At 38.3% G+C, this 11,143-nt stretch overlaps 1 pseudogene; it reads right to left on the bottom strand.

Moving 5' to 3' along the window:
* Positions 1–1,206: 1,206 nt before the first annotated feature.
* On the bottom strand, positions 1,207–1,332 carry LOC112541698 (U2 spliceosomal RNA; annotated as a pseudogene).
* Positions 1,333–11,143: the final 9,811 nt, after the last annotated feature.

Here is an 11,143-nt window from a genome sequence, read left to right as displayed (position 1 = left end):
TCCTTGTCTTGAAGTTCTGAAGTTCTTGGTAAATTAGCTATTTGAAATTAAGTACTATTTCCATAAGCAATATACGACAAAGTTCATGTGCACGTGGATTATCCATAAAGTTGATTGATTTTAGGTCCAATTTACCTGAAGAGTTGTTTAGGAAAAAAAGTAGGCATGAAAGTCTAAAGATTATAGTTGCAGAATTTCTATGTGCTTGGCTTTGTTGTGTTAGCTCCCTTATATTCAGTCCTTCAAAAAATCTTGTGATGACGTGTCGGGTAGATAGATATTAAAATAAGAAATTAAACCAACAATTGGGACCTAGCCAAGATAATTTCTAATCTCCTTGTGCTTATTGAATTGTACTCTCTGTGCCAACAGTCTCTGCAAGCGTCTGGTTATTTACACACACACACACACACACACACAGAGACATATTCAAAGGTAATTCAATTAAATCAATAATTTTATAAATACTGCAATTAGGAGATCACTGACATTGAAAATTCTGCTGGTAATTCAACTGCAGAAAAATGCCACCAGGTCCCAGTCCATCTTGGAATCCATATAAGCAAAAGACACAAATTCATTGGAGTAATTGTACATGACAGAAAAAGGTACAGGTAGTCCTTGCTTAACGACCATAATTGGGACTGGAATTTAGATCACTAAGTGATGCAGTCATTAAGCAAATCAGATGACTGGACCCGATTTTACGACCTTTTTTGCAGCATCGTTAAGCAAATCTCCATGGCCATTAAGTGAATCACATAGTTGTTAAGTGAATCATGTGGTTCCGCATTGAGTTTGCTTGCCAGAAGCCAGCTGGGAAGGTTGCAAATAGCGATCACATGATGCTGGGATGCTGCAAACATCGTAAGTGCAAGCTAGTTGCCAAGCATCCGGATCGCGATCATGTGACTGTGGGGGCACTGTGATGGTTGTAACTTTGGCACTGGTCGCAAGTCATCTTTTTAGCGCCATCATTGAATGGTCGCTAAATGAGCAATTGTTAAGCAAGGACTACCTGTGTGTGTGAGTTGTTCTTGGTACTGATCGTGGCCAATATTACATCTCTAACAAACTTGAGAATCACTTCAGTTATGATGGAATTCTGGAAGAAAAGAAGATGCTGATCTTTATGATACCCAGAATGAAACCTTTGATTATTCCCATTTTGTGGGTATGTATGTATGTGCACACAAGGAGAGAATTTTAGCATCTTACAACATGGAAAAAAAAGTTCATTCCAGATTCAAGTTGGATCCAAAGAAATATGATGCAACTAGTCTTTTATTAGTTATACTACACTTGATCTTAGCCAAAAGGCCAAGAAGCAGGAATCCTAAAGGAACGGAGATTTGTATTTGATATATCAATCTCTGCTGAGGACTGGGAGAATTATTACTGACATTTGTTTGCTTTAATGGAATCTGCAGAGAAACAGTCCTTAAGTAATGATTTACCATCTATTGAAGCCTCTCCCTCTTGGCCACCAGTCTCAGAAAAAGAGATACAGTCCATTATAAATGGCCTAAAGAGTAATAATGCACCCGGGGAGGATTTTCTACCAGCTGAATTATTCAAAAATTCCCCGACTGGTGGGGCCCTCTATTGGCAGGTCTATTTACACATATAAATAACACCTGCCATATTCTAGCTGGGTGGAAGATGGCAATAGTGGTCCCCATATATAAAAAAGGGAATAAAAAAGACCCTAGTAATTAGAGGCCCATTAGCTTAATTGATATCATTGCCAAAATATATTTTAGTTTCCTCTTGAGCAGAGTTGAAAGCTGGGTAGATGAAAAACGCATTCTTGTGGAAGAACAAGCAGGTTTTAGACAAAACTGATCTATCATTGATAATTGCTTTGTTTTGAACCATCTAATTGCCAAATATGTCTGTAAAAGGAGACACTTGTTTGCTGCTTTTATAGACCTTACTTCAGCATTTGACACAGTAAATAGAGAAGTATTATGGAGTAAACTAACTGCTCTCAAATTAGAAGCCAGACTGCTGGTTTTGATTAAAGCGCTCTATACAAGTACCTGTTTGAAAGTACTTGGTTTGGGGTTAATGGAGCTATGACAAATAGGATCAATACATACAAAGGGGTAAGACAAGGGTGCATACTAGCACCATTATTATTTAATTTATACATCAACGACTTACCAGGATTAATGAAGGATCCCACGGCACATATGCCTAAGGTCCTAAACACATATTGCAACATCTTGCTTTATGCCGATGATATAATATTATTATCATATTTGCAAGTAGGACTGCGTAGGCTGTTAAGAAGATTTAGCTCCTACTGTCAGGATAATTCTCTAATCATTAATAAATCAAAGTAAAAAATTATGGTGTTTGGAAAACTACATCAGAGACATAGATGGCATTTAGATGGTGAACCACTTGAATAAGTTAACACCTTTCCTTACCTAGAGCTAACTTTCTCTGAGACTGGATCTTGGGTTTGTCATCATCAATGGAGCTCACTTAGAGCAAGGGCATGTTTGAATCTACTGCTTAAATTAAAAAATCATAGTTATCCAGGTTCCCTAGTCCTAATAATTAAAGTGTATAAAGCTAAGGTTACTCCTATGCTCTTATACGGAGCAGACGCTGGGGCTTAAATTCCACTTCATTATTAGAACAAACACAATCCCAGCACCTGAGAAGCATTTTGGGTGTAGATAAAAGGACCTTAGCCGCTGCAGTTAGAGCCGAACTGGGAATTTATACAATCTACTCACTGTCTAAAATCAGAGCATATAACTATTGGTGTAAAATTAATGAAATGGAGACTGACAGACTTCCAAAGTTGTGTTTACTAGAACAGATAAAATCCCAATTACAGACCTCCTGGATTATACAATTGACAAATTATATAAAAAGCTGTGGTCTTCCTGTCTCTTGTGCAACGGGAGAACAAGTCAAAAAGAGAGCTGCTCAAAGAATCTCTGAAATAGAAGCACAGAAAGATATAACCACCCTTAGTAAGGTTGGCAGTTTGAAATGGTTGAGCCAATATAAACAAACTTTCCAAACTGCCAACTATTTAAGGATATGAATGCCAAAACATTTTAGGGAGGTATTTACCCAAGCAAAATTTGACCAGCTTGATACAATGGTTAGATATGGGAAGTTTCATCAAATTCCTTCTAACGAACACATTTGTATTTGTGGAACGTCAGAGATAGAAGACTTTGCACATATATTATTTGATTGTAATTTGTATAAGAAGAAGATATGTATCTTGGACCACACATTAAACGAATGACCCACTGGGAACTACATATTAAAACATATTTAATGTGTGGTCAGAATTAGAAAATAACATATAATACAGCTCGGTACTTGAGTAAAACAATACAGTTGAGATCTGCATACACGGGGTTGATTGGGGTAAATTGTAGGGGTGACCTGGAAATATGATTTGTACTCTCCCTCATTTGTATATTTAATCACTGTATTTTATTTCTATTTTACTTAATTTGTTTTTACATAGGGTTTTACATAGGGTTTTATTAATATTTTGTGTCTGAAATTTTGTATTTTGATATGGTCTAAGGGCTAATCAATAAACTTTGATTGGCTGATTGATAGTTATAACTGAGATATAGTTTCTCCATAGTTACAACTGTCACCAAATGTCTTAATCTCTTCTGACATTTTCTAAAAGGACACGGTGATCTAGATGGCACTGGGTGAGTCCATAAATAATATTTGCTGTGCTTGGACTGATGTTTTGGAATCAACCCAGGGGTTTAGATATTCCTAGTTGGTCTTTCCTGCAATAGTCATGAGTGTACTTATATTGTTTATTCAGCTGGACTTGTGGGTAAAGGTTTTTTTGTTCAATTAACTTGCCTTCTTCAGACAAAGGTGTATTCAATTTAGAACCACCTGTGATTTCTTAAGACTCTCCTTTCCTCCCTGTTAGACAGGGAAGTGTACTGGCCCCAGTTTTATTTAATTATTATATAAACTCATTAGTGTCTTATTTATGTAATTCTACATTTCACCCCCCTAAATTAGCCCAAAGACATATTAACTTATTATTGTATGCTGATGATGCAGTAATTCTATCATTAACCTCTATTGGCCTTAAGAGAGCTTTGAACTCACTTATAGATTACTGTATCGAGGAGGAATTAATAATAAATTATACCAAGACTAAGATCCTTACTTTTTCTAAACGCCCTAAACAAAGAAGTTGGAATTTAGGCGGACAGTCCATTGAGCAGGTTAAAGTCTCCAAATATCTAGGGATAGTTTTTCAAGCCTCAGGAAATAGAAATGCCCATCTGGACTATGTAACCCGTAACACACAGAGGTCTGCCTTAGCCATCCAAACCTATTACTTTTCCAGAGGAGCGCAGTTTATTCCCGCTGCAATTAAGTTGTTTGCAGCCAAAGCTCGAGCACAACTGTTATATGGGGCCCAATTAGGACCATACAACAACATGATTACCTTGGAAAGAGTTCAAACAAAATTTCTAAGAAACATCTTCCAGGTACCCAGCTGTGTTCCAAATGCAGTACTCCGACGGGAAGCAGGAGTCAGTACACTTGAAACCAATCTATGGATTAATATCTTTACCCACTGGCTAAAATTACACCATAACCCCAGTGGGCTGACCCATCTAATACTGGCAGATAACTTTGAGATGACCTGGAAAACAGCTATCCAAAAGAAACAGTCTCTATGGGTTTTCCAACGATGCCATTTTGACTTTAGAGTTTGATCGAGCCAGGTCACTACTAAGGCAAAGGATCTTAGGTATAGAAGGCCAAGCAGAAACTGCTGTTTTTACCCATAATATAATTGCAAATAACCAAATTCTAGTGAACAAACCACTCATACTTGTATCATATTACAGTCCCAAAATTCAGGAGAGCTTTATCCTTAGCTTGATTTAATGCTCTCCCTACAGCTGTTTTAGAAGGAAGATACAGGAAAATCCCTTATGATATTCGATACTACCCCTGTGGTACAGGTGCCATTGAAACCACAGTCCATGTTCTCTTGTATTGTCAGTATTATAGCAACATTCGCTTTCAGCTGATTACCCCTCTTTTATTTAAATTCCCTGGGCATTCCGATAATTTTTACTTGCATTATTTGTTAAATAATCAAGATAAATCTATTTCTTTAAAAGTTGCAAAATTTTGCTACATAATGTGTAAGCTTCGCCCGCAAATGGTTGCTAATAGTTATTGATGAAAGGGGTAATATTGTTGTCTGTTTTATTGTATGTATTTTTATTGGTCAATGACTGAAATTAATATGATAATTCCTCTCCTCCCTGTTGGAAAAGAGAATAACTGCACAATGACTTTTGATGGTAGTCAGAAGAGACTGATACACCAAGTTAGCTGTTCCTAAGGTCTGTTTCTTTGTTGGATTTATATCTTGCCTTTTCTTTAGGAACTCAAGGCAGCACATTTGTTTAGGGCATTATAATCCCAAGTTATAATCAGGCTGCATTATTGAAATGTACAAGGATGCCGATGAATGCTTGCTTCGTGGAGTCTTTGGTTGTTTTTGCTATTGTTGAGGTGAACAAACATCTAGTATCTGAAATCCACATCCCCAATTTTCAGCAGTCATGGTCAGAAGAGGTTCTGGGACTGCAAAAGAGCCAGGGGCTGCCTTTAGCTGTTTCCCCTATTGTTTCATCACTCTGAAAACCAAGGAATTTTTCTGGCTTCACCAGAATGGAAAACATGCTCAGGAGCAAATATATCAACTGCTTCACCTCAGTCAGTCAGTCATAATCATGAATTATGATGCTGGATGGTCTCCCTCTGCCTTGAAATCCTTTGCTGATTCTGCCTTCCATGATGGTTGAAATATTTCAAGGACTTGTTTTAATTTCAGTCTCTAGTTCCATTTACCAGCAACCAGTTGTCTCTGACCACTCATTATATTTTAAATTGGTTAGCCTTCCTGCCATGGCAATCACAAACAACTAATTAAGCCACAACTTACATGCTCAAAATGCAGAAACAAAGTCAGAACATAGCTCGGGATGTTACCATAGAATACAAATACTATCAGTAAGCAACAGATACAAATAAGGAAAAAACAACAGACACAAAGGCAGTAATTCTTCACAAATTTGCCAACAGACTGGTACATCGATCAGTTCATCAGGGCTATAAAAGCAGCAAGTAATTTCCCAACCACTTGTACATATCACTTCATAGAGATGGTCCTACACTACTTAGCAAGCTTTTCACAGTGAACCTATATGATAGAAAAAATAGATCTTATCCTTATCCTTATCCTGAGAGCAAAAATTCCTCTCAGTCTCCACTTTCATCAGGTTGCAGTGCCTTAGGGAATGGAGGAAAGGGGAAGCAGGCTTAACCTTTAAACAACTCAGATACCCAAGTGGGCAGTCTGGCAGTGAGAAAGACCTTCTGCCTTGTAAATGGATGGAAAAAGTTATTTTGCTCCAGCATGAAGACAGACTAGTAACTATTTCCTGACACCTGAGACTGTAACGGTATGTGGGAAAGACCTTGGAAGATGGGGCAAAGAGATGCTGCCTAGGGAACAGTCAGATAAGAGACAGCATAGCCTGCAGCTGGAAAGTGGGTGGGGCAAGAGGCTCAGAAGGGACCCTCCCTAGTTTCTTGGGCTGTAAAGGAGATGGCGGAAGAATTGTACTTTCAGACTTGCAAGATTCTGTCAATGTAGCTCTACAATAAAGTAAAATTAGCTTATCTGGTCATGTTTCCTGTCTGGTCTACCTGGTAAGACTGACACACATTCTCAGCCCACTGACCATCTTTTTTTGCTCCATGACAAAAGGAGTGTTTTCCTACTTCTGCTGGTACAAGCTGTGCAAAATGGTCTGTCTGCTGCAATTCATTTTGTTAGGCAATGTATCACCTTTGCTTGGCTAGCATGTGCTATGATATCCCCCTACGTCCATTTCATCCTAGGCTACCCCTCTTTAGAAGGAAACTTCCCATGGTTCAACTGCCTCCCCCCACCCTGCTCTGATGAAACACTGAGCATTTTTTTAAGCAGTTCACTGGTGGACTACTGAAATGGGGGGTCATTTTTTTTTAAAGCACTGGTCTCAAATAAATGCGGGAAGGCAATGTTGTTTCTCTTACTCTACTTTGCGTATTGCATGGGCTACTCCAGGTGCCGAATCTGCTGACTGCCAGCATTCTCTTGCAACAGGCATATTTGGAATATGGAATATGTGATCTGGAATGAAATTAACAGGAGCTTGCCATTTTCTCCTTTCAGCCCATGTGAGTGCAAGAATAATGAACGAATGTGTCTCCCTATCCCCACCACCAGTAGACTGTGTTTGCACAGCATTGCTTTATCTGGCTGATGATCAGGCTAAGCGATTCATCTCCTTGTTAAATAATGTAACAGATTTGGGTTTTTATACCACACAGTAAGCCATCAAAACAAAACAAAAGCATCAGGATTAATTAACTAAGCAACCTCAGGGTCTTTGACTGAGCTGGTTAAACATATTGTGCAAATACATTATTGATTCTGTTTTAGGTGTGTGTGTGTGTGTGTGTTTCTATAGGAAATAAGATACTTGAAGGATGTTGATTGACTTTTGAGTATCACAAAAACAAAAGCCATGTACATTACTGTGGATGTTGATTCACTCCACTTTCTGAGGGAGGTGGGAGTTTCAGTTTCAACATTAAGTAGAGAAGCAAGAAAACAGAACTACCTCTTTCTTCTTCCCAATATTTTTCTTTGTTCTTTTTTCTTTCCTAGAACAGGCTGCCTCAGAGCATTTCTGCTATTTTGGGTATACCCTGGGGTGGGATGGGCAAAGGAGAAAGATAGCAGATTTCTAAAGAAATGATTATTGCCTTCAAGTCATTCTTGGCTCCTGATGACTACTAGGACAAGTCACTGCAGTTTTCTTGGCAAGATTTTCAGAACGGATTTGCTATTGCCTTCTTCCTCAGGCTGAGAGAGAGAGAGGCTGACCCAAAGTCACCCAGCTGGCTTCATCCTTAGGGCAAGACTAGAACTTATGGTCTCCCAGTTTCTAGGCTGGTGTCTTTAACCACTACATGAAACTGACACTCTTTAAAAAAATACCTGAGTTAAAACATTGATGGCATCCCTGTCTTTTAAAGTTTGAAGGAAGAAAATACACCATGCTTTAGATTTAGCTTTCCATTTCAAGCTCTTCCTGCTTGTTTAAGCCCAGAGATACCCTTTGTAACTTGCAGATGAGCCTTTCTTTTCCAGGTTATTGAAATCCTACTGGTTGTTGCCTGTATATACAGTATCTTCTTTGTTGTCTCCATACAAGAAAGCTGTTTTTTATATCCATGCATTCTTCTTGAAGTTCCAAAGCTAAGAAGTGTTCTTATTGACATATGCTTCATCAGTTATACCAAAGGCCTCATTGTAGTCTTCATCAAACTTTGGAGAATACCACTTGGTAGGCAGTCTACCTTTGTGGTGCTGGATATTCCCTTCTGCACCCCACCTAATTGTGAAGAGCCATTTGCATCCAATGGACTTTAACTCTTTCCGTAATTCTGTGAGACTCTATATTTTATTGTGGAAAGATTCAATTTTTTCTCTCACAGCTTGTAGCCCCCTTTCTGTGTTTGGCATCACTTTACTGTGTTGCCTTGTTGTAGGAGTTTTCACCCTTTATAGGAGCACAAAGGCTTTAAGCTTTTCTCAAAAATTTAGTTTTTATGTAGGTAAGTAAAAACATATTTTGAAAAAAATATCAAGAAATGTCAAGAAGTAAACATTTCTTCCAGACATTTAAACTTGAAAAGGCCTACAAAAATCTGAAGGAATTAATTGTTTTCCTTCCTTTGATGGCCTGTACATAACTCTAGTTACATTTGTTTTAATATAGTTGGCACAGTTAAATTAAGAGACGTGATTTTTTAATCCCTTTGTTAAATCTTCCACTAGTTTTGAAAAGCATTATATGGCCAAACCTGCCAAATCTAGGTGGTCTTTATGAAAGTCCTGCTTTATAGTATTCAATTTCTCTGTTGCAGAGCTGGGGCCATCTGGATCTCTGGGGCAATGATGTTCTATAGGGCAGATACCTTCTCTGTTGCACTGCCTGCCCTATGGAACAGTATCTCCCTGGAGATCCAGATGGCCCTGATCCTGTTGGCCTTTTGCAAGGCATTAAAGACGTGGCTGTTCTCCCAGACTTTTGAGTTGGGAGGTTAAATGAGCCCTGTTGGTTGATCTGTTTAGTTCCAGCTTTGGATTAGAAGTAGAATTGTTTTAGAAGTCAAGCATATGTTACATTATTTGCTTTGGATTTTTATTTTTCATTGTCTTGCTGTTGTTGGTTGTAAGTTTCTGCTTGACAGCCAGCATCACTCTTATGAGATGGGTGGTTATGTAAATTGTATAAATACATATATGCATACATGCGTATGCATATCTTACACTGAGGAGACTGCTTTCTAAACATGGAGCATAGTAGACTTTTACAGTTCTATTGCACAGGCTTTTTTCTTTCAGTTTCAGTGGTTTGTCCATTTGTAAAATGCACTGGGATTTTCTAACTCACATCTAGATCTATGAAATAGTCTACGTTTAATGGAAAGTTGCCCCACTGTGCAAATAAATTTGATTGTGTTGATTTACTCTGCAAATGCTTTCTTCTGCAATACATAGCTTAGGTTTCCATCTTCTGTTTTAATTAGTCTAGTTTCCCATTAATTCCTTTCTTTGGAATCTGCCTTTTGGATTCATTGGAGGACCGATGGTTACACTTCTTCCTGGGCAACTCTTTTTGATATGTCAATCAATCAATAAACTTGTTCTACCTTTCTCTGTGTCTCCTTTCTGAGATGAAACTTCTGCAGGAGGTCTTGATCAAAAGTCAAGCTGACATTTGTTCTTATTTGAAGAAAACTGATAATTACCAATATTCTGGGGGCAGACGTGAAGCAGAAAATCTATTTTATCAACTTCAGGCATTTTTATGTCTTAGTCCACTATCTCCTTTCCTGGTCTCAAGCAAGACAGCCTTGGATTAACCATTAAGCAAAATAAGCATGTGCTTAGGGCACCAAGGGAAAGGGTGCATTTTTCCCTTATAACACTTTTATTATAAAGTGCATTAAAAAGTGTTGAAAAATAGCATTTTTCTATTGCTCTAGTTATAGGTAAAAATGTTGCTTATGTTGCTTACAGCTATTTAGTGTTAAATAAATTTAAAAAATAAAAAGTTTATATTTAATACAGTAGTGGGATCTGGCCTGGGTGATGGCCTGGAGGAAAACTGAAGTTTTAATTTCTTATTTCACCTTCAGCACTTATTGAATCTTAATGTCTTGTCAGTTAAGCAATGGAAGGGCCGAGGGGCACCATTTCTGGGTTGTGCTTAGAGTATCAGGCCTTAATCCAGCCCTGAAGAAAAAAGTTCATGTGAGCAGGTAAAACATTTACATTTTAAGTCTCTAGTAATACAGTTGCAACATCGAAGAAACTTGTGAAATTATACTGCTCTGTTTAAATTCTTGTAGTCTACCCCATATTTCTTTTGAAGTTTGCTGTCTTCTAGTAAATGATCACTTATAGCTAGAGAGAAGTGTCCCATGGCTTTTGTAGTTGCAGAATCCCATTCTAGTTTCTTTTTAGCTCTCTGTTCTTCTAGAACATAAGACAGCCTGAAGTTATTCAGCAGCATGTTCACTTGAAAATACCACTTTCTTTAGTTTTTATTGATCAGCTGTCCAGTTGAGTCAGTCTTTGCACTGCCTGCCCTAGGGAACAACATCTCCCCAGAGATCCTGATGGCCCTGACCCTGTTGGCCTTTTGCAAGGCATTAAAGACCTGGCTGTTCTCCCGGGGTGATAGGGGGCAGGATGTTGATGTATTCTGTGTCGTCTTTCAACAAAGAGAAGGGTTGATCCTCCACTCTCTAACAAGTCTCCATTGAGAAATACTCGCCAAGCAACTGCAGGTAGACTAAGGAAGCATTTGATGGTGTCAGTGGAGGGCCTTTTAATTTCTATTTACCAGGACTAGGAAGGTACATTTTCAGAAAGGTGTGTGGAAGGGAATAAAAGGAATATGTGTTTATTAATATGTATGTATGTCTCTGGAAAAAGCTTATCTGGGACTGCCTCATTCTTTGATGG

This window comes from Python bivittatus, unplaced genomic scaffold (genome assembly GCF_059951505.1).
Source record: "Python bivittatus isolate LINGU-HERP-01145 unplaced genomic scaffold, Pbiv_v1 ctg000700_np1212, whole genome shotgun sequence".
NCBI classification, from domain to species: domain Eukaryota; kingdom Metazoa; phylum Chordata; class Lepidosauria; order Squamata; family Pythonidae; genus Python; species Python bivittatus.
The sequence above is the reverse complement of the archived record's forward strand: the minus strand, read 5'-3'. Positions and strand labels throughout refer to the sequence as shown.